The following is a 21969-nucleotide window of genomic DNA, read 5'->3' as shown; positions in this document are numbered from 1 at the left end:
AGATCTGAGAGTCCTAGATCCAACCAGGCCATACAGTGAGGCATTGAACAAGAAAGAGGCTGTGGTTGTTCCTTAGGATGAGAGAGTCCCCCAACGCCGCACGCCTGACTTCAAGAGCCTGCCCTATCTGGGCAGCCTCACTGTGTGGGCCCTGAACCTCAATTGCACAGGGATAGGAGTGGCCGCTCAAGGTCCTGGATTTCTGGAGAAGAGATTTGCCTTCCCTGGGGCCTGCCATGCGTCACCGTTCCCATCACCCGCTGAGCCCCAGAAGCCTCAACTGCTGTCTTTCTCTTGGGGGATTCTCAAAACGTCCCAGGGCCCCGTTGTCCAGTCCTGGGACTCGGGGCAACGGGAGAGGAAGGAAATTCTCACACACAGCTCTCCCCCAGGAGTTTGCTAAGTTCCCAGGCTGACAACTGGCAACCCTCAGAAGTCCGTCCCCCACTCCCTTCCTCCTCTCCTCCCTGCCTCCTCCTCCCCCTGCTGCCCTTCTCCAGTTTAATAACTTCCACATGGGCTCTGGCGGCTGGAGCCAAGCCCTCAGCATTGTCTGAAACCTCCAAATTTAGAAGAAATATGAAAATTGTCAACCACTCCTTCCTTAGGGGGTAAAAGAAACATTCGGCACCAGGGGCAGGTCAAGGCGAGGCAGTCACGTGGCTGGCGCCCGGGCCAATGGGGGGCCCAGGGAGGACTCAGCACCCGCCTTGCCTCAACACCAGGCTCACTTCTTCAGCTCATATAAGGTAAAAGGCAGCGAGGACTCCGTGGCCAGAGAGCCACGGGCAAGGGGCTGAGCAGAGGGGGGTCCGATGCCAGTTGCTTAAAATGCCCCTGTAGCATCAAGAGGTGCCAGAACCGAGTCAACTTAGTTGAGAAGCAGTGACACCCACAACCATACCCCAAATAAGCTGAGCCTCCACCTCCGAAGAGTCCTCCCTGGGCCAGACAACAGCCAAGGTAAGGACCAGCCACAGACATGGGTCCCAGAGCGGGCCTCCGGGGCTTCCTCCCAGGGGCTCTCATCCGTGCTGTCTGCTAATTGAATTGCTATGGGCCATCTGCCTTTCTGGATCTCAGTTTCCCTATTTGTACCAGGACTGGATCCGGTGATCACCAAGCATCAGCCCAGCCCTGGCCAGCTCCAGTGCTATGGGCTTGTTGACTGCTTCTGCTGAATGAGGAACGAGGGTCTGAGCCTATGTCCTTGGCAGGCCAAGCTCCCACGGTGCTGCATCTGGGCAGTTAGCCCTGCCTCTACCTTGACAGCACTCTGCCTTGTTGTACCAGGTGTTCACACCACAGCTCCAAGAATCTGGAGCTCCTGCTAAGGAAAACTGTTTCCGAATAACGGTTCTAAAAGCCAAAGCTGGGGGTGGGGCAGCCGTGTATACTCAGGCAACCAGGGAGTAGGAGGCCAAGGGCTGGAAGGATGGGGTGCTGACTGTGTGTAAAAGGGGGGGACTAGGAAGGAACACTGAGGAGGTAGGGCCTGAACTTTATCCTAGATCTGCACTCAGTGCTGGACTATATGGCTATGGGAAGGTACCCATCCCTCTCTGGGTCAGCTTATCCATCGAGATGTGTAACTGGACCAAATGGTCTGGAGATGCAGGGTGTGGCTTCTGAGCCATCTGGGGGGAAGTTCCCTCGGGATTCCTGGGCTATAGCACCTTTTGGGCATAGATTCTGCATTCAAGCAATTGGTCAAAGCCCTGAGGGCTGTTTGGAGGCTTAGAGCCTACGTGATGGAGAACACCCTCAGGGTGTCTAGCTGAAGCCCTAGATCTGGTTTCCCCAGGGTGCTATGCTGCCTCTGGTGGGCTCAGAGATGATGTCTGATGCAATAAGCCACAAGTGCAGGACCTCGGGCCAGGAATGGGGTGAAGAAATCACAGGCGGTTTCCAGAACCTTGGAAGGCAGGCCTGTGATGGGCAGTGTGGGGGCCAGGCGGAGCTCAGATTGGAACACACAGACAACATCCAACTCCTTGGGCCTACACAGTGGCCCCATCTGGGCCCCCGAAAGGAGCACAGTCCTCCAGTTTCAGATTACACAACATCTGCTCTTCTTGCACCTGGTCACCCAAGGCCATATGGCTCGGAAGGGATGGGGCCCAACTCTGGGCTTGTTTACATATCAAAGTGCTTGGTCCAGTCGTCAGCCATCTCGGCTTAGGCTCCTTCATCTACGGAATAGGTGCAGCTTAAGTTCTCACCCCATGTGGCCGTGGTGAGGAATAAGAGACATATGTGTCTCAGCTATGTTTAGGGAGAGGAAATGAGACAGGGGGAGGGAGGAAATGCCCAGAGTGCCCTAGAGAGAGAAGACTCTAGAAAGAGAGAGGTAAAATAAAGCCCAGTCAGAGGAAACAGGCAAAGAGCAACCAGCTTTAGACAACTCCCTTTGCTCTCACCCTCTGCCTGGAATTGGGCACCAGCAATGCAAGTCCCCAGAGCTGCAGAGCAACCTGAGACCTTCAGGACACAGCTGGGCATCGGCAACCCCCAGAGAGAAATCATAGCTCTGGGTCCATCCGCTGACAAGAGAGCCAGGGCAGAGTGTGTGTCTGCCCAGCCAGGGGCTCCTTCAGGTACTGTAAATAAGAAATCTATTGCTTTCTTTTGTTGAGCGCTTAGGAGGTCCGGGAATCTGAGAGTTTTACTTGAGGCAACTCAGTGGAACCTTGCAGGACTTGGGGAGCTAGGTGCGATCGTTCCCATTTTACAGAGAGGTCCGACACTGTATATGTGTGCTGGCTGCCCGAGGCTGCTGTCTCTACCAAGAGCCTCCAACTTCTCGCTTTGCTTATGGCCATGTGGACCTCCTAGCAAGTGTCCAATAAATTTCATGGGTAGAATATGTATGGGGGCATGCCCAGGAGCCAGACACCAGCTAAATGGTTTGCATTATTGTAGTTCTCCTAAGATTATTCTTGGGAGAGATTAAATGATCCCAGTGTCCCTGGCTGTGGCATAAACCACAACCCACCCAAGCTCTCACCACGAGAAATTAGGTAGGAGGCATAAACCCAGCCTCCATCTGCCTGCTCTTCACCTGGCCCAGATCCCCTGAGTGCTGATGAGGAAGCCAGACATATGGAGGAGACTCCCATCTCAGGATTTGTACTGGGGCTTGGTGAAAGTCTCCCAGCTGAGGCCACTGCTGTCCCTCAGCCATGAGACTGTCCCAAAACAGAGGAGACAGGCGCTGGTGCCCTAGCCACACTACAGCTTTGTGGCCAACCTCAGCCCTTTCTCTTGCTGGCCAGTTCTGGAAAAAAGCTAATACAGCTCTGCAGAATGGAAAGTTCCAGACCCTGAGTTGCCACAGACCCAAGCTTTGAGTGACTCCCCAGGTGAGACTCCTCCCAGGAGGAGGTCTCCAAGGTCCTTGATGGTGGCCCTGCCACTTCTTCAGTTTTCCATCAGAACTGCCCTGGGGCTCAGGTCCTGGAGTGGCTCAGAGAACCTTGAGAAAGCTGGGTGTAGTGGCACATGCCTTTAATCCCAGCACTCAGGAGTTAGAGTCAAGCGGGTCTGTGAGTTCAAAGCCAGCCTGGTCTACCTAATGAGTTACAGGTCATCCAGGGCTACATCCTGGAAGTAGAAGGAGAAGAGGAAGAGAGGAGGCATAAGAAATGTTGTCCTCTATTTTTTGTTCAGTTTTAAACAACCTCCTGAGCACAGAGGCCAGAATTTTTCCAGTTTATACCTGGAGTGAGGCTACTGGGTCCTGGGTGTGGCCTGAAGATAGCATGGAAAGTCACTGTGTATGTGTGTGTGTGTGTGTGTGTGTGTGTGTGTGTATGGTCTTCCATCAGGCTATTTCTACATGTCTCACTGGCAGACCCCTCTCCTTGACCACACTAGAAATGGTAGGATTTCTTGAAGAAAAAAAAATATATATATATATATATATACTTTATTTTGTATACATCAAATAATGTAAGAAGGGGGCTGAGGATGTAGTCCAGTAGTAGAGCATTTGTCTAGCATTAGTTCATTCCTAGTACCACAAAAGAAGGAAGGGGAGCGGGGGCGTGGAGGAAGGAAGGCAGGCACACTCATATGTATTCTGCAGGCTGCCGACCCTCGTCCGCATGGATGCCTAGGAATTTGCCCTATCAGAGCGCCTATATCACACACTCTTAGGAAGACCCCGGGGTGGGATCTGAGCAATAGTCACCCTGGTGCACCCTGGGTCCAATGCCTGGGAGTGAGCTGCAGGGCTTGGGTGGGTAAAGTCCGGGAGCAATCCCTGCTCACAGCCTGTTTAGACAAACCCCATGGGGACCTGACATCAGCACACATTGCGAGAGCTCTGGGGTCAGCCATTTTCCTGCTTGCCAAAGAATCCACTGGAGGCAATCTCACAGACGCCACAAACCTTTTCTCCAATTTGAAGCATGCCTGATGCGCAGTGGGTCTCGCCCACGCCGTTGGCCCGCACAATCCAGCTCCTTCAAGCCACTTTTGGGTCTGTTGAGAATGCAGAGTTCTGTGGGGGGTGGGGCGGGGGTCCCCCCCGAAATGAGGCAAAGATGATCAGAATGCTGTAAGAATGACGTGAGATCACAGGAAGTTGGGATCACAGGGCCAGATCTGCACGGGCTGCTTGGGTTTGAATCTTGCATTTGCCTGAAAGCAGCTGCCATTCCGTGAGCCTCTAATACACCATCTGTAAAGTAGGAAGATTGAGCTACTTAATAACAAGGATAGCTTGCTGCGCTGATTGGATTGAAGGAGCTGAAGCTCGTGAAGTCCATGGAGCAATGACTGGCATACGGGGCCTATGCAAGAAAACATAGCTGCCACAGCCCCAGGCAGCTTCTCGGGGAGGGGATGTCCTGCTGAGTCCTAGCTTCTTGGATGCTGAGGACTAGTATGCTCTCATTCCTTCAAAAATAACAGTTCTCAGGACTGAAGAGATGGTTCAGTGGTTAAAAGCTCTGGTTGCTCTTCCAGAGGACCTGGATTCAATTCCCAGCACGCACATGGCAGCTCACAACTGTCTGTAACTCCAGTTCCAGAGCTTCTGACATCCTCACATAGGCATATGTGCAGACAAAATACAAGTGAACATATAATAATAATAATTATTATTATTATTATTATTATTGAAAAAAGAGAAAAATAACAATTTCAAGCCAGGTCTGTCAGTACATGCTGTTAGCACATACCAGAAGGATCAAGAATTCATGGCCATACTCAGCTACATAGTGAGTTCCAAGCTAGCCTGGGCTACAGGAGATCCTGTCTCAAAGAACAGTTTTCATACTGGGGGTGCTGTGAGCCAATGGCGAAGTGCTTGCTTGGCACACACGGGACCCCATGATCTATTCCGGGCATTTTCATTTCCCACACAACTAAATTGCTGTGTATCAAGGCCACCTTGCCCTGTGCCCTGAGGTAAGTACCTTCATCCCTCAGGTCAGCCAGAGGCTCAGAGGGGTCTGATTATTTGCTCACAATCACACAGGGATTTGATTTGGGACTCAGTCCCAAATCTGGCTGACTCCATATGCTTAACCGTGGTTTTATAGAACCTGACAAGAGAGCCGTGAATCAGAGAGCCAGTTCCAGCTTGATAAGACACTTGGCATTTAGGGGAGGAAGCTCTGTGCCTTCCGAATTTAGAATAACTATGGTGACAGAACCCCCTACTCTCAACCAGTTGAGGACAGAACATGCAGATTCCAGTCAGACCCTTCCAGTGAGCATCTGCCAAGTGGTCTGTATCTGACTGGAGGCCTCGTCAGTCCTGGACTGCCCCTTCCCACAGAGCCCTTCAGAGTCTTGCAGAAGGAACGGTGAGCTAGGTCAAGGAAAGGTGACCCTATGGCACCTCCTCATGAGCCATGTCTGTCTGTACTACTGTGGACCCTAACTGTGTCACAGGGAGGCAGCTGAAATGAACCCTGCCCCGCCGAACCAAGTCTCTCTACCCTTCCTCCTCTGCTTCGCCCAGCCAAACAGGAATGGGAACAGGTCAAAACAGGCTACCTTGTGTAAGTAGTAGCCAGGATGCCACCCCTCATTTGCCAGCCTTTCTTGAGCCAATAGATCTCAGGCATACCAACCTCGAAGAGCCTAGGGTATCTTCTAAGGTGAACTGGACGAGGGCCTGGCCCTGGCTCTGTCACCATTACACTTAAGGCAGTGACATGCCCTGCTGAGATCTGCAGGTCCTGGTACACCATTTGGGACTGGCGGGGGGGGGGGGGGGGGGAAGGCAGGCAGCTCATGACCAGTTCATGTAGACACCAAGACTCCACCTGAGGGGAAGCTGCTACATGAAGGAGAGATGGCAGGATGAGGAATTATTTGGGGTTTTTTTGTTGTCATTGTTTGTTCGTTTTTTTGAGACCGGGTTTCTGTAGCTTTGGCTCCTGTCCTAGAACTAGCTCTTGTAGACTGTAGACCAGGCTGGCCTCGAACTCACAGAGATCCGCCTGTCTCTGCCTCCTGAGTGCTGGGATTAAAGGCGTGCACCACCACCTCCAGCTAGGAATTTCTAAGAAGCAAAACTGCAAAGGTGTTTTCAGAGCCTATCAGCTCACTGAGGCTGGCGGCGGGCAGAGGGTTCTAGAATGGCTTGAGTCAGAAGGCTTTTTAGTTCTGTTGGTACTTGCCCTTAATCTGTTCTTCTTCCCCAAAACACCATCAGACCAAGGACCCCAGAGGAGCACGGAGATGAGGAAATGTGACCACAGATGTCAAGAAAGGGGACAGAAGAGTCAGGACAGGGAATCAGCGGACTATAGTCACTAACTTCAAACATCTTCAGAGATTCCAGAGGAGCAGGAAGTCTGCAGCTCAGAGGACAGCACATGAAGCCCCAGAGATGCCCATGGCATCTGCCCTCCAGAGGGGAGTCTCCAATAGTCTTGTTCCTGGGGCAGGAAGGGCGGGGATTTGGAAGTAATGAGCTTCTTATCCCAAGAAGCATGTAGATTAGCAGTGACAACAGAGAGAAAAGTTAGGTATCAGAGTCCCTATGGGCACTTCCCCCCCAAGGCCTGCGACTTCACATGCCTTCCCAGGCTGCCATGGGACAACCATGGAGCATAGGTCACTGCCTACCTGCCTGCATGTCCGATTCTAGACTGATAGGATGTCAGTCCTGCACTGACTTTGTGCAGAGGCTTCCTGGGCTCCCCTACCCCCTTCTTCCTCTTAGTCTACTGTGATCTTTTGCTCTTCCCAGGGGACTCCAGGCTTGACCAGAGAGGCCTAGATACTATTTACGAGAACAAGGTCCCTAGGGACCATCCATCCAATGGCCTCCCAGCCTGCAGGAGTGAGATCCATGGGGGCAGAGTGGCTGAGAGCCCGTTCACACGCTCCAGAGAGTCTGCATGGAGATTCCACCAGGGTCACAGGAAAGCAGCTGATTAACAATCAAGATGCCTCGGTTTTTCCTTCTGCTCCCTCTTTTTTCCCCAGCAGTGAAAGAAGCAAGCAGCTTCCCTAGGCTGAGTCACAAAAGTCAGTATGGTGAGCTAGGATGCAGGAGCAATTCCAGGTAGTCCACTACCTTCTAGAGCCTGGGGAGGTGGTTGGTCCAGAGAAGATGCTCAGGAACCAGTCAGGCTTGGGGAGAGTCCTGGAGCAGTGAAGACAAACAGCAGCCAGGTCAACAGACAGGGCAGGGATGCTCAGCACTAGAGCCTTCCTGAGCCCAGAGTCCAGGTTTCCCCTGAATAAAAGCAGACAGTGTGGAGCAGAGGCCTGGGCGATTGTGAGTGGTAAGCCCCTGCCTCAGGCTGGCTAACACTAGAACACTTTCTGATGTGCTCCCGCTGGTAACCTGGTGACGTCTGGGTAAAATAGTCCTTGTATACAGGCATCAGAGCTCCATCTCCTCATGTCAACGGTAAAGAAGCTGAGGAGAGGCTTCCCCAAGATCACACTGTCTAAGTACATGCATCCTTTAGGGCTCCTTTGCCTTCTAGGCAGTTTGGAGGCAATGTTGGAGGCTCCTCATACCAAAGGCAGGGACAGAGGAGAGGCAGGTACCCAACCGGAACATGTCAGGGTCCATTGTCCGCTAATAGCAACCTATTGCCAGTTCCTGCTGTTCTGTCCTCTAAGTCCCTTTATGTGGCTAGAGATGGTCCCCAAGCTGTTGGAACTGCAAATGGGAGGCGGCCACCAAGGAACCACCAAGGCTGGGATGGGGAAGCCCTTGGTTCTATTTGATTCTGCCTAGCTCTCTATATGACTGACTTAAACAAGAGGCCTCAGTGTCTTCAGCAGGTTCTAGATCCGAGGAGCCAGAAAAGCAGAGGAATCCCCCCCACCCCGTCCCATGATGTACTGCCTCGCTCATCTTAATCTACCCAGGAGGCTTGGCAGAGGGAGCAGGTGGGCTGCAGGAAGAAAACAGCAGCCTCCAGATTCCTCTATGCCCAAGCTTTGCTTTCCAGCCAAGAAATTCCCAGAGAGAGAAAAATCGTGGAAGCAAGTGTGGCGTGGTGACTCACACCTGAAATCCAGCACTCAGAAACCTAAGGAAGACTGCTATGAGTTCAGAGCTAGCCTGGGGTACATAGTGAGTCCAGGGTGAGCCTGAGCCTTGCACTAGGAAACCCTAGTGGTCATAAGGGGACTCTGGGACATAATGGCTCAGACCTTTAGTCCCAGCACTTGGGAAGAAGAGAGGCAGGTCTATCTCTGTGAACTCAAGGCCAGCCTGGTCTACATAGTGAGTTCTATGACAGCCAGAGCTACACAGTGAGATGCTACCTTAAAAAAAAACAATAAATAATAATTTAAAAACAAAAGTAATAAATAAATAGATAGTTAAATAAGTAAATAAAATTAACCCAGTGAGGGAAGTTAGCACAGCATTCAAGGTGGCAAAGCCAGTTAAAACTGGAGGAGGACTGACTCCCAAGTCAGTGCCCTTTTGTGGTCTACAGTGCTTTTCAGGATAATGGGCACAAGAGCCATCCTGGTATGAACTAGAGGCATCAGGACCCAAGACCAATATCAAGCAGACGATAGGAGCTTTCTTGGGACCTAATACTAGCATCCAGCAGATCCACTGACTTTCCCAGGTGGACCCTGCTGCCCTCACCTCAGCTCATCCTTCACAGACAGTAGGGGACTCGGGTCAGGACAGCCCATCAGGTTGGACCCCTACCAGCCCCGTCCCACCCTAGACCCCATGGCTGGGCTCCATCCAGAGCTGTAGGCTCCAGCCCAGCTTCCCTCTGAGATGCTTTTCTTACCATAAAAGGGCAAGTGTGCCTTTCTCAGCCCTGCTGGGGGAGAGGCTGAGTTATTTTTAGATGTAGGATTTATTCCTAACCCAAGATGGAGCTGTCCCTTTGCACCACAGCCCCTTCCCCAGCTGCTGCTGTCTCGCGTCCCTTTACCCTCATTTGTGGCCGTCACACACACATGCATGCACACACACACATACACAAACACACTACCACACACGCGTGCACGCGCGCGCACACACACACACCACTACACGTGCGTGCACACACATACACACTTCACACATACCACCACACATATGCACACACTCACACATGTCACCACCACCACATGAGCATGCACACACACACCCACACACACATACACACATGTCTCCTTTCCTCTCCTCTCCTCTCCTCTCCTCTCCTCTCCTCTCCTCTCCTCTCCTCTCCTCTCCTCTCCTCTCCTCTCCTTTCCTCCAAATCCTTTCACAGCCGGCTTCCCTCCTCTTGCCCTCCTTCAGATCTTTTTTCTGGTTACTGGAGAAAGTGACGCATCAGTCCCCCACCCCCTCCTGAAACAGTATTTACAACATACATTCCAAACATCCGCCATCTGGCTTCTAGGAAGGGCCAAAAGCTATTTGGAGAAGGAAGTCATGATTATTCCATCTTCAAAGCCAGGGAACTTAAGGCCTTCTTCTTCTTCTTTCCCCCACTTTCCTCCCAGAGGCCCCCTGTGTCGACCAATGATATCTTTCAGTCAATAGATGAGGTCAGGACCTTAGCTGGATGTCAGCTGACTTCAAGCATTCCTTTTGCATCCCTTGCTTCGCCTCTCCGCGCCCCAGTGTTCTCATCCGAACAAGGGCGTGAGACCAGGACGCACCAAGATTTCAGGTCCTACTGCAGTGCAGCAGCGAGGGAAGGGAGATGGGGACGGGGTCAGTTGGGAGAGTCCTGTCATCAGGAAGTCCCTTCCACTCCCACCATGTCCTGCACATGTGGCTCCTGACACGCAGAGAGGGGGAGACCCACGCACATGAGCTGTGGGGGTTATATATGCAGGCGCCTGCTAATCTCCTTGCCCTCAATGGTCCAGAAGAAAACAGTATCTGTTATCCAGGAAACAAGCCCAATGCCCATTCCTACAAAGCCCTGCAGTACTGGAGACCCTGTTCTTTGCAAAGCAGGGAAGACGGGCAGGGTGGGAAGGGGATGGACGCTGGTAAAGTGCTGGCCATGCACAATGAACGATCTGGATTTAGATTCTAGCACCACGTAAAAGCCAGATGCTCTGATAGCACCTATAATCTCAGTGCTGAGGAGGCCAAGATGAAAGGATGCCTAGATCCCTCTAGATGATAAGTAGAGAGATGGCCCAGTGGTTAAGAACACTGTCCTTGCAGAGGACCTGGGTTCAAACCCCAGCATCCATATGGTGGCTCACATCCATCTGCAACTTCAGTCCCAGGAGCTCCAACACCTCCTTGTACCCTCTGAGAGCACTGTACTTACACACACACACACACACACACACACACACACACACACACACAGAGAGAGAGAGAGAGAGAGAGAGAGAGAGAGAGAGAGAGAGAGAGAGAGATATAATTAAATAATTTTTTTAAAAAAATGTTGGCGAACTATACAAGACACCTAATGTCAACCACCTCTGGTCTTTACACTCACTGGTAATATGCCCATGCATTCCTAACCCAAGATGGAGCTGTCCCTTTGCACCATAGCCCTATCCCCTTTCCCCTCCTTTGTGACCATCAGACCACCACAGACACCCACACACAGGAACACACTAACATATACACAAACCCAAAAAAGGCAAACAGGACAGAAGCAAGGCTTTTATAACGGCAGTGGGGTTTTGCTTGTTTAAAACAAATACTCAACGAACGAGAGAGATGGCACAGGAAAGACAGCTACACCCACAAGAAAACCGTTGCTCCCAGTTTCTGATGGCCTTGCCAGGGCCCAGATGACTTCTGCTCATACCAAAACCGCTTTCCCTCTTCTCAGCCTCCTTCCCTCCAAGACAAGGACGGTCTGAGCTTCAGGGGAGCGAGGACGGTGCGTGCTGGATTGCATGGGGCGGACTGGGACTCCTGTGACCTTGAGGGGGTGCTGTGATCCTTGAGATCCTTGGTCTCTTCATTTGTAAAATTCCATAAGAAGGCTCCTAATGAGAACTGGGCAAACATTCTTAGCAAGGGGGAGGTGCATCAAGAGCTCCCAGCTCTTCTCCCCCATCTTGCTTGGAGATGCCAAGGGAAGCTGGGCGGAAATCCACTCTTTTTTTTTTTTGCCCTCGTTGGAAATTAGGGATCGAGGTGTTTAGGCCTTCCTCTCACCCCAGCATCTGAGTTGCTGGAGGCAAAGTTTGGGGTTCCAGAGGAGCCAGGAGCACCCTTCTCTTCCCTCTTCTCTCTGCCCTGCATTGCTGGTTTTTACCTCATGCTGCATTCCCAGGGCTTGCTCAAGAGTCCCAGAACACCATTCCCTGGGGAGGAAGTAGGGAGCGTGTGAGGTTGGTGAACTTTACAGGGTGACAAGGGGCTGAGGGCATCTGGAAACAGAAGCCGAGGAAAGCTGTACAGAAAGGAACATGAGGAGGGGCCAGGCAGGGGTGGCTCCTGTCGTCGGTATCCACACCTCCAGATGCCACCCTCCTGCCCCGCCCCTGCACTTACCACGCTAACAATAGAAACTGCCGTCACTTAGTCTTGGCTTGCCTTGTGCCTAGAACTGTGCTTGCTATCCACTGCCCCGACTGTCTAAAGCAAGGATGTGAGGTCATAAGCCAGGTGAAGACGAGGATCCTGAAACACAGCTGGGAAGGGTTAGGGATGAGATTCAAACCTCTCCCGTATTCTGTACAAGCTTAAAGTGGTAACTGGGCCCTGGGATCAAGAGCTGTGGAACCCGTGTGTGGGAGGGAGCCTCAAAGGAAAGCTAAGGTAGACCGTCTCTCCCAAGAGAACAGCTGTGTCTTGTCCCCTGGGAGAAGGCGTTGGTTTTGGCAATGACCGCATGAACTTTGCTTTATGGTCATCCGAGCTCAGGGGATAGGCAGCTGAGCCTGGCTCCTGGTCTGCCTTGAACCCCGGTCAGTCAAGATTGCCTTGAGCAAGCTGCAAGGCCTTCTTCAGTCCCCTCCCACCTCAGCAGTTGCTGTACCCTTCCAGGGCTATTCTACAAGGCCAAGAGCCTTGTGTTACTGGGAGAAGGTTACAGTCTCCGTCACCGAGTTACCCCAGGTTGTGGCCTTCTCCAGCACAGCCCACTTGTGATATGAGAGATGGGAGGGACCACTGGCCATCAGTGTCTCTGGGCAATGCCCTTGGAGAGCAGAACTTTCACTGACCGGTCCAGCCGCATTAAAAGGGAAGGTGATCTCTCTTTCTCAAAGGTGGGCACAGCAGGGATCCTGGCCATGTAGGGCCCAAAGGACAATTCCATGAGGCTTGATAAACCTCAGCAAGTCAGCCCAAGGCTGGGCTCAGAGTGGTCCAGGCACTCTCTTAGTCTCTCGGAAAGCAATATCAGGCACAGGCTCTTGGGGGTTCAGCACTCTGGTCACAGAGTGGCCCAGAATACTTCTGAAGAGCCAGACCTTTTGTTCCTTTCAGGCAAGAGTGACAGCTAGTCAAATTCCCCACTACGCTAGAGAATGAGGAGCCCCAGAGAGAAATCCTCCCGAGAACCAGAAAACGGACAGCGGTGGCAGCCTGCTCCCAGAACTGTAAGTGTTCCCCACATACACCCCAACTCAGGGAACTCAAGGAATAGCCTGTGACCCTCAAACAAGCTCCTCATCCCCATGCTCTCAGAGAGAATGCTGGGAATCTCAACGAGCAGAGCCTAGCCATGGGGCAGCCTTTCAGCAGTGTTGGAGGCTGGAATGGAGGTGAATTAATGGAAGCAAAGAGGAGGGACACCCAACAGTGTGAGACCCCTTCCCATCCCTCTCTGTTCTCTTCCAACTGCAACAGGAAGTCAGCTTGGCTTGAAGAAGACACACACACAATAGTAATCTTCCTTAGAGATGGAAGAGCTTGGTAGGAGGGTTACCTGGGATCCTGGGGCTCTGGGCAAGGACTAAGCTATTGATAACAGCAGCTCCCAGGGGTGGAGGTGATTCTTCAGCCCTGTCTGAGTATGCAGAGGAGTCTGGTGCAGATCTATCAGGGCTGGAATAAACAGGAAGAACTGGAGATGAAAGAGGGGAGGCAGGGCAGCAGAAAGGGACTAGTCCATGGATGGGAGACAAGGCTTATGTAACACAGCCCACCTGTTCACCCCGTGTAGCCTCCACATGTGTGTGAACGTGCACCCCAACACAGCACACGCCCGCTCCTCACTTGTGAGCAAACGAGCTGCAGAGACTGTTATAAACAAATTGGATTAGGAGGCTGCAGACGCCTCCTTCCGCCCGCGACCCTCAGGGCGGACATTAAGCAGGCCCATAGAGTGGCCAGCTGCACTCTCTCTGGCAAGGGGACAGTCAGCCGGGAGCCCCCACCCCCTCCCCCACCCAGCCCCAGGAAGGAGCCTTCAGAGAAGATGCCAGGATGATGGATGGGGTGAGGGAGGTTCCAGGGCCGGCCTGAGAGCACACAGGATGTCGTGCTTGTGTGAGGCACATTTCTGAGTCGTTCCCAGCAGCCCACTCCTCCACCCCCTTGGGCTCCCCTCTGCAGCCTCTCCCACGGTCATTGCTGCTGGTCTGGGACTTGGGCCCAGCCTGAGGTTCCAAGCAGAGTTCAGGGCCTGGGTCCTGAGCACATCTGTCCCCTTGGTCCCACAGTTGGACTGAGGGGAAACAGCTGAGAAAGCATCAGCACAGGGAGACGCTGGAGGCCACTTTAGAGGGCAGAGGGACCTGTGCACAGAGAAGCAAAGCCAACTCCGTGCTTGCTTTCTTTTCTCTCTCTCTCTCTCTCTCTCTCTCTCTCTCTCTCTCTCTCTCTCTTTCTCTCTCTCTCTCCGTTTTTTGTTTTTTTGAGATGGGGGTTTCTCTGTAGCTTTGGAGCCGGCTAATAGAACTAAGCTCTTGTAGAACCCAGGCGGGACCTCGAGACTCACAGAGTAGTTCCGCCTGCCACTGCCTGCTCCCGAGTGCTGGGATTACAGACGTGTGCCCACCACGGCCTGGCTTCCTTTCTTTGCTTATCCATCGCTTTAACTGATCCTCAGAACAGGCTGCAGAGCTGGAATTGTGACCAGGGCACAGCTGTGACCAGCGAGGCTTATTCATTCAGCACTTCCACAGGTCCCTCCTCTGTGGCCCTAATCTGTTCCAGGCCCTGTGTCATACGCTGAGGACACCCAGTAAACAGCACATTGCCCCTGTCTGACAGACCTGGTCCCCTTAGGCTGTGTGGGGAGCATTACAGCAGTCCTGGTTTCCCAGGGGCACATCTCCAGCACAATCAACTTCCTGCGTAGCACGTGTGATGGCTAAATTTGTCCCCTTTATTCTGCGTCAATGCAATCTGCCCCTCTCAGGACCCCCGATGCCAGATCCCAGGCCCTGATACCAGACAGACCTGAGTCAAATCCTACCTCATTTCCCATTCAGTTGCGTAACTGTTCTTAGCCTCTCTGGGGCCTGTTTTCACCTTCTGCAAAATGGGGAAGCAATTGCTCTCACCCCATGGGCTGATTAACTTCTCCTCGTCCATGCTGGCATTTTATACAGAGAGAAACAGAGGTCCCGAGAAGGAGGGGGTCTCTGTGAGACGGGAGTTAGTTAGTTGGCCCAGGCTGTTCCCTTCAACCCAGTATTGACCCTCCACCTGCTACTCCAATCAGAGGCCAAGATGGCTGCTCAGTTCCCATAGGTGATTCCTGGGATGTGTGCTTGGCCTTTCCTGCCTTCTTAGCTGCAGCCCAGGTGACCAGTGGTGGCTCTCAGTCCCTGTTGAGTGGTGAGTGGGGTGAGGAATGACAGGCAGGGTTCCTAGCTCCAGCAGCCCTTGCCATATAAGGGCATGAGCCACGGAGTGGTCCGTCCTGCCTGGGCCTGAGACTATCCAGACAAACACTGTTTATTTTCTCCTTCAGCCTCCCCCTCCTCTCACCCCTCCCAGGAGCTTCCCAACAGACAGAAGCCAGAGATTCCCCTAGCCTGGAGACATTTTCTGAAGACGTAGGAAAAGGAGAAAAAGAGGGCCACCCCCTGCAGCAATGCCAAGATGCCGAGAGTCAATGCCAAGTGCAAGGTAAGATCCGAAGTCCAACTGCTTCAAATCACCTCTTTAAACAGAATGGGGAACCAAGTATCAGAGCGCCAGAGAAGAAGGGGCTCAGTGAGAAATAACTGTGAGGGCTGGAGACAGAGCCTGGATCCCAAGCTCTCCCATATTCTGACAGTACCACAGGGCGAAGGAGCCTTTCTTGGAGTACATTCCTCTTCTCAGTGAAGAAGTGAGGGAGGCAGATGAGCTCTGCCTACCAGCCCAGCACAGTACACGTATGTTTCCGGAGTCAGAGAGCCAGAAGGCTCACCTTCCTGTCCCACTGCTCCTCCCCGCCATCCCAGTCCCCACCCCAACCCTTCCAGGAGGCCTTCTGAGCTACCCAGGGGGTGGAGGAAGGGACCTCCCTGGCCATAAGCTCTTGCCAGTCCTCTCACAGGCTCTTGGGACTTCTGCTGAGTCTGCCCCCATTGCCCTGCCCAGTGCTTTCCTCCCACTTCAGCCTTCCGTGCCCTGCAAGGGCGCCGACAGTATTGAGGCCATGCTAACCACAAGTGCATGGGCATAGTCCCCAAGCACACAAAAGCAGTGCTGGCTGGATCTGCAGAATGAGCTAGCATAACTATGAGACCCTGTCCCAAACCCAGAGGACTAAGAAACTGAGGCCTTCAGCATGGAGGTTAAGGTGAGGGGCCAGGCCCGGCTGCTCTGAACTAAGAAGCCCAGTATGACTTGTACTCTTACCAGCGGGGGGGGGGGGGAGATTGTATTTCTCTGGAACCTTGGAGACCTATGGGGATATGTGTAGTTAAACGTTCACCAGCTTGATGATTCTAGAATCACAGGGCCAGAACTAGACAGTCTTTATCCAAGGATGGGACAAGGAAGACGAGGCAAAGACCCTTCCTGGATGAACACCTGCCTCTCAGCACTGTCCAGCCATTTACTTCTCCTTAAGAAAGATGGACCACCTTCTGTCCAGATCCTGTAGCCCACCCCGAATATATAAAACTTTTGCTGTGCTCTCCTTTATCCCAAGGTGGGATAGCAGTGGCTCTCAGTTCCCTTTTCTGAACACATATCTGCAAGTCTAAAATGCCTGCCCCCCCCTCACCCCGCCTCCACTCCTGGTCCTCTAGCCAAGGTGATCTCTTCCAGCCCCACAAACTGACCAGAAGGTGGAACTGGCTCTACATCCTGCCCCGGACCTAGCCATCAAATGTCCTATTTGTCGCTTTTGCCTGCAGTTGCATTTGAGGGTGTAAGGTGAATCTTCTTACATACTTGTTATAGATGGGGAATTAACACTAACCACAGCTGAAAACCATGGCGTGAGAGCACAGCCTCAGTACCACACTGTCGCGTCTTCTGTGGCTTGCCAGGCCCCAAGCCAGGCTTTCTTCCCTACGCTTAGGACCCCAGGCTGCCAGGCATTGTGGCACAGGCCTGTAATCCCAGCATTCCTAAAAGTGGAGGCAGGAGAATCAGGAGTTCTACACACTGAATGAGTTTGAGCTAAGCCTGATCTACATATGTCTCTGGTTCCGGAAAGAAAAAAGGAAAAGAAAGGAACAAGAGAAGGAGGATAAGGGGGAGAGGAGGGCAGACAGGGTGGCAGGGGACAACCCAAATGGTGTGCCACCAAATGACCTCCACGGTCACCCACTCCATCTGCTTCCCCCAGAAAGCAAAGGAAGTATAGGCCAAAGGGCTTTGGGCACAGTTGCACCCTGGGAAGGCAGGGACTCGGTGTGGCCCAGCAGGGCTGTGTCCACCACCTCCCCAACCCCACCAGCTACTTACTGGATTGTCCCTTGGCCAGGTTCAGTGATGCCTCTCCCAGGGTCTGTGGGAGCTGTGGGAACAGAGTAAAGAGAACACGGTGTTCTGACTCCCAAGAGAGTCCTGTGTTTAAAATTTCCTGGTAAGAGAGCCGTGGAAAGTTTCTGACAATTGCAGACAGAAAGAAGTTGGATTGGGCTGGGGACGCCTGAGGACGAAAGTATCCTGGCCTTAACAGCAAATCAGAGAACATTTTTCCTACTGCTCCCGCACCCCATCCCCACCTTGGGGTCGCGCTGGCTAGATCCCTGTTGGAGGCCTAGGAGCTATGGGGTTTCTAAAAGGGAGGCAAACTTTCTTTTATGTTCTTTCCCAGCCCTGAGGAAAAGCCTACCTACAGACAACCCTGAAAGTGTGTGTCATCCAGCATCAAGGCCACCACAGTCACCATGAAGCAAAGGTCTTCCGGGACCCTGGGATCTTATCAAGAGCAGGGGTGAGTGGGTGGTTTGGGGTTGGGGTACCCTGCTCACCTGGAAGTTCCCACACAAGCCACGCCCATAGAAGAAAATAATTCTCCACATGGCACTCAGTCAGCGACCAGCACATGTCTGCTATGTCTGTTGTCATGTGCAGTTTCTAGAGACCCCACATTATAACAAAGGAGCCCTGGCCTCAGGGAACTGCAGAGGTAAGTGCGGATGGGCCCAGAGAGAGGATGAGGTGGTTTGCAACTCAAGCAGCGTTCATCATGGCCCTGATTTGGGCACTGAGGGAATCCAGCCAGCTCCCTTTCCCCATGAAGGAGAATGTGCTCACAGAAGAAAATTCTACCTCAAGAGTTGGGAAGAAACAGAGTTCACAGGGTGGACAAGAACATGAAGAAGGTGTCCTGGGGTCTAAAGGAGTGAGGGATGGCTTCTCACAAGTGCTATTTTGCCCAGAATGTATACAGAGATGGGTGGTGAACAAGAGCAGGGGACCACGAGGTGAGTGGACACAGGAGGTATATGATACGTGCAAGGCATGGAGTTCCATTCCCAGCACTGCAGAGAAAAAAAAACTAATTGCACACTTTAAATGGATTGGCTCTACCTCAAGAAAGCTAACTTAAAAAAAAAAAAGGAAAAGAAGGTGGAATTTTCCAGTCTCAGAGGGCTCCGGCAAGGGGAGAGCAGGGTGGGAGGCTTACACTCCTCCTCCTGTCCAGGAGAAGGGCTGCAGCCCGAGAGCGGAACAGGGCAGCCCAAGCTCGCGCGGAGCGCCTGTCTCCCAGCCTGAGGTGCAGTGCTGCATCTCTGGTCAGTTGGGAGTCTGAGATGAAGCACTGTAGCTCAGGAAGGGAGAAGTTGTTCTGCAGCCGTCTCAGGAACGTGGTAAGTGTTGACGCGGTGGGGTAGCAGGTCCAAGAGGTTGTCCCTAGACTCTGCCCCAGCAGTCCATGGTGATGTTCCTGAGGTAAAGCCGCACCAGTACTGACTGCTCCCATGCATCTGTAACAGTAGGCCGCTGGTCCATTCGGTGGGGGACCGGTATGGACACCCTGCCTCCACTTTCTCTTCCTGAGCCACAGAAGACACTGTTAACAAATCAAGGCATCTATCCATTCTGGAAGGGTTCCCTCATACCCTCAGATCCTTCTCAACACTGCAGACACAGTTACCCACTCTAAGTGATCCTAGGCTGAACCCCATTCATCTCTGTAGGTCATCAGACAACCCCTAACCACTCTTCCATCCTGGAGGTAGCGGCCCAGGGCCCTGGCAGCCCAACACATTGTAGATGACGCTGTCATGTTGCAATGTCAAAATGTTGCGCATCCCTGCTAGGCGTGGAGTCATAGTCTTCACTATCCGGGCCTCTAACTCTGGCTCCGAGCTATTGACCTAAACCCAGCCCAGGCATTTCACAAATGTGGATCCTGTCCCAGAGGCTTCTGAGAAGCATGGGGCAGCAAAGGTGAGCCACTGGGATACACCCATTGGCATTTAACCACCTGCACCTGGTCAGAGGAAAGGCGACCCACCTCACAGAGGAGAAAAACTAAGTCTTAGTTAAGTAACTGGCCCTAGGGTCCCATACGGATGTATGAGCTGGGGTCTACCTTCTTATCCACTGCGAGACTATGGGACCTGGAGCAAGAGAGTAGGAAAACAGAACAAACCCGACTCTGGTCTTGTCTACTCTCTGCCTTATAGTAAACAAAGGCAGAACCACACACTGGTCTAAGAGTCCCGTGGCCTCCCTTTCTTCATGCTGGCCCCCTCACCCAGTAGGTCCTATCTGATGTCCCTTTACAACCAAGACTCAGAGTTTAAGGGACCTGCTGGAGGTCAGCCGGGAGAAAGTTGCCAGAAGCCTGGGAAACCTTGACTTCACCCAAACTGGTTTAAATTCCCCCTCCTGACCTATGGCAGTGGGGGGAAGGAACTGGTCCCAGACGCTCTCTGGTTCGTCTGATCGATTCTCATGAACATCAGCAGCTTCCTTGACCCCAAGGAAGGTACTTTCCAAGCCTCTTCAAACTCTAATCGCTCTTCCCAGGGCAGGAAGCTGCACCCTGGGAGTCCGCAGCACCCCACGCTGGCTGCCAGAGCTAGGGCTGGGCGCTGAGAAAACTGCTGGTCCCTAGGGGTGTGGCGGGTGCTGAAGCCTCTCTCCCCACCTTGTCCTCACGGTCCAGTTTTCCCAGGAATCCCTTGGATGCTAAGATGGGGCTTCCTGGAAAATCTGTTCTTGAGGTCATGGTTTAGCTGCTGGATCTGCCTCTTCCCACCCTGGCATTTCCTCTCTGGGATGAGGGAGGAGAAGGCGGTACACTGGAGGTAAGCGGCCTCGGGATAGCCCTTCTGACCTTTGCATTGCTTTCCTTTCCACTGTGCCGGATTTCATAACACCCCCGGGAGGCTGGATTGTGGGAACCTCAGAACTGCCTCGCTCTTGAGAAAACTTGTCCCAGCGGTTGGAGCAGGACTCTGAGGCCGCGGTCCCTCCACTGTGACCCTCCCCATTCCTTCCCTGGCGGGGGCCTTACGGTAAGGAGGGACCGCAGGCCCATATCCACATTATTAAGAAAGTCAGACACAAATTTATTTTAAAATTTTATTAAATCAGTTAGGTAACGAAAAACCATTCATCTCTGGTGGATTTGGAGGCAACAGCCACAGAAAACTGAGCTTTGGGGGTAGAAATACAAGATTTTGAGCGCCCCCTGGTGGTATTTTTGCTCACTTTCAGGAACACTGTGATTTCCCTATACACTGCGCAGGAATCTCTCTGCTGCTTGCCTTCCGGTTTCTACACACTCCTGCCAAAATTCTTTCTGCCCAGTCACTTTTGGAGCACAGACATGCTTAAGCCTTATTTATCCCTTGCCAGAGATGCTGTCCCGCGGCTTACAGTTGGTTTTCTTTAGGCCCAAACCAGGCAAGTTCACCCAGGACAGCAAAAAAGCAGAGCCAGGATAGGTTTATAAGTTCCATGGCCCCTAGCATTGAATTCTGAGCCGAAAGGGAAAGTAGGGCCAAGTAATCTTCCTTTTAGCTCCCTGCCCCCTAAACTCTTGGGAGTTCTTTCTCGTTTTTCCTTAATAAATTTGTTGTGCTTTAAAAAAAATCAAGTTTGAGGCCAGCCTGGTCTATACAGTTGAGTTCCAGAACAGCCAGAGTAACATGTCTCTTCATAGTGAGATCCTGTTTCAAAAAAACAAAAAAAAACAAAAAATCTAGAGCCAGAATATAGTTCAGTTGGTAGAGTGGCCTGTCTAGAGTGTGTGAATCCCTGGGTTCCATGCCTAACACTCGCACAATCAGGTGTGGGAATACATGTCCATAATCCCAGCACATGGCAGGGTAGAGGCAGGAGGATCAGAAGGGTACAGTCATCCTTGGCTACCATAGGGAGTGTGAGGCCAGTCTGGTGCTTTCATGAGACCCTCCTGAGGGGAGGAAGGTGAAGCAAAAAGTAACAAAACTTAAAATAGAAAGACCGCCTCTCCAGTTGCATTATGGGATGCTGACTGGGTGAATGTCCAAATCCTTGATGACATTTAGGTATAGAACTAGAACTTGGGCTGGGGAGAGGAGATGGCTGATCAGTAAAGGCACTTGTCACCCAAATCAAACCAGAACCCACGTGACAGGAAGAGAAAACTGACTCCTAAACGCCGTCCTCTGACCCGCACGTGTGTGCCGTGCTGTGCGCAGCAAAACTGGCACATGCATAATTAAGATAAATGTGAAGGAAAAAAAAAACTAGAACTTTGGGAACGAGGGGGATGCCCAGTCAGGCAATGCTGGGTTTAGATGCCCAGTGCCTATGTAAAAAGCCAGCTGTGGGGTCACATTTATAATCCTAATCCTGGTTTGGGGGGGGAGACAGGAGGACCCTGGAGTTCTGCAGTCAGCAGTCTGGCCAGAATTGTGGCTCCAGGTTAGTGAGAAAAAATATTTCAAAACCACAAGGTAGAGAATGACAGAGGACAACTAGTCCTGTGCACACATTCGTGTACCACACAACACACACACACACCTTAGAAACTCTCCTTTAACTGTCCCTGGTAAAGGAATGATTGGTGAATTGGTAAAGTAGCAACCGCCCATCCCTCCACAGCCCTCATTTTTGGGCATAGCATCATATCTCTAGAGACCAGGTAGCTGCCCAGGGGCTACACCAAGCTATGCTCTTAGCAGGCATTCCGGCAAGACATTTCTGAAGAGAGATGCCCTCTCTGCTCATACCCTGCGGCTGCTGCTGAC

At 52.3% G+C, this 21969-nt stretch overlaps 1 long non-coding RNA gene across 1 annotated transcript; it reads left to right on the top strand.

Annotated features, from left to right (window-relative positions):
* Positions 1-796: 796 nt before the first annotated feature.
* On the top strand, positions 797-20827 carry LOC119814667. Its single transcript, XR_005285449.1, has 4 exons — positions 797-963; positions 12860-12972; positions 15323-15454; positions 17589-20827. It is a non-coding gene; the product is annotated as an uncharacterized LOC119814667 (long non-coding RNA).
* Positions 20828-21969: the final 1142 nt, after the last annotated feature.

The sequence above is a fragment of the Arvicola amphibius genome, chromosome 5, assembly GCF_903992535.2.
Source record: "Arvicola amphibius chromosome 5, mArvAmp1.2, whole genome shotgun sequence".
In the NCBI taxonomy this organism is placed as follows: domain Eukaryota; kingdom Metazoa; phylum Chordata; class Mammalia; order Rodentia; family Cricetidae; genus Arvicola; species Arvicola amphibius.
This window is presented reverse-complemented; position numbering and strand designations above follow the sequence as displayed.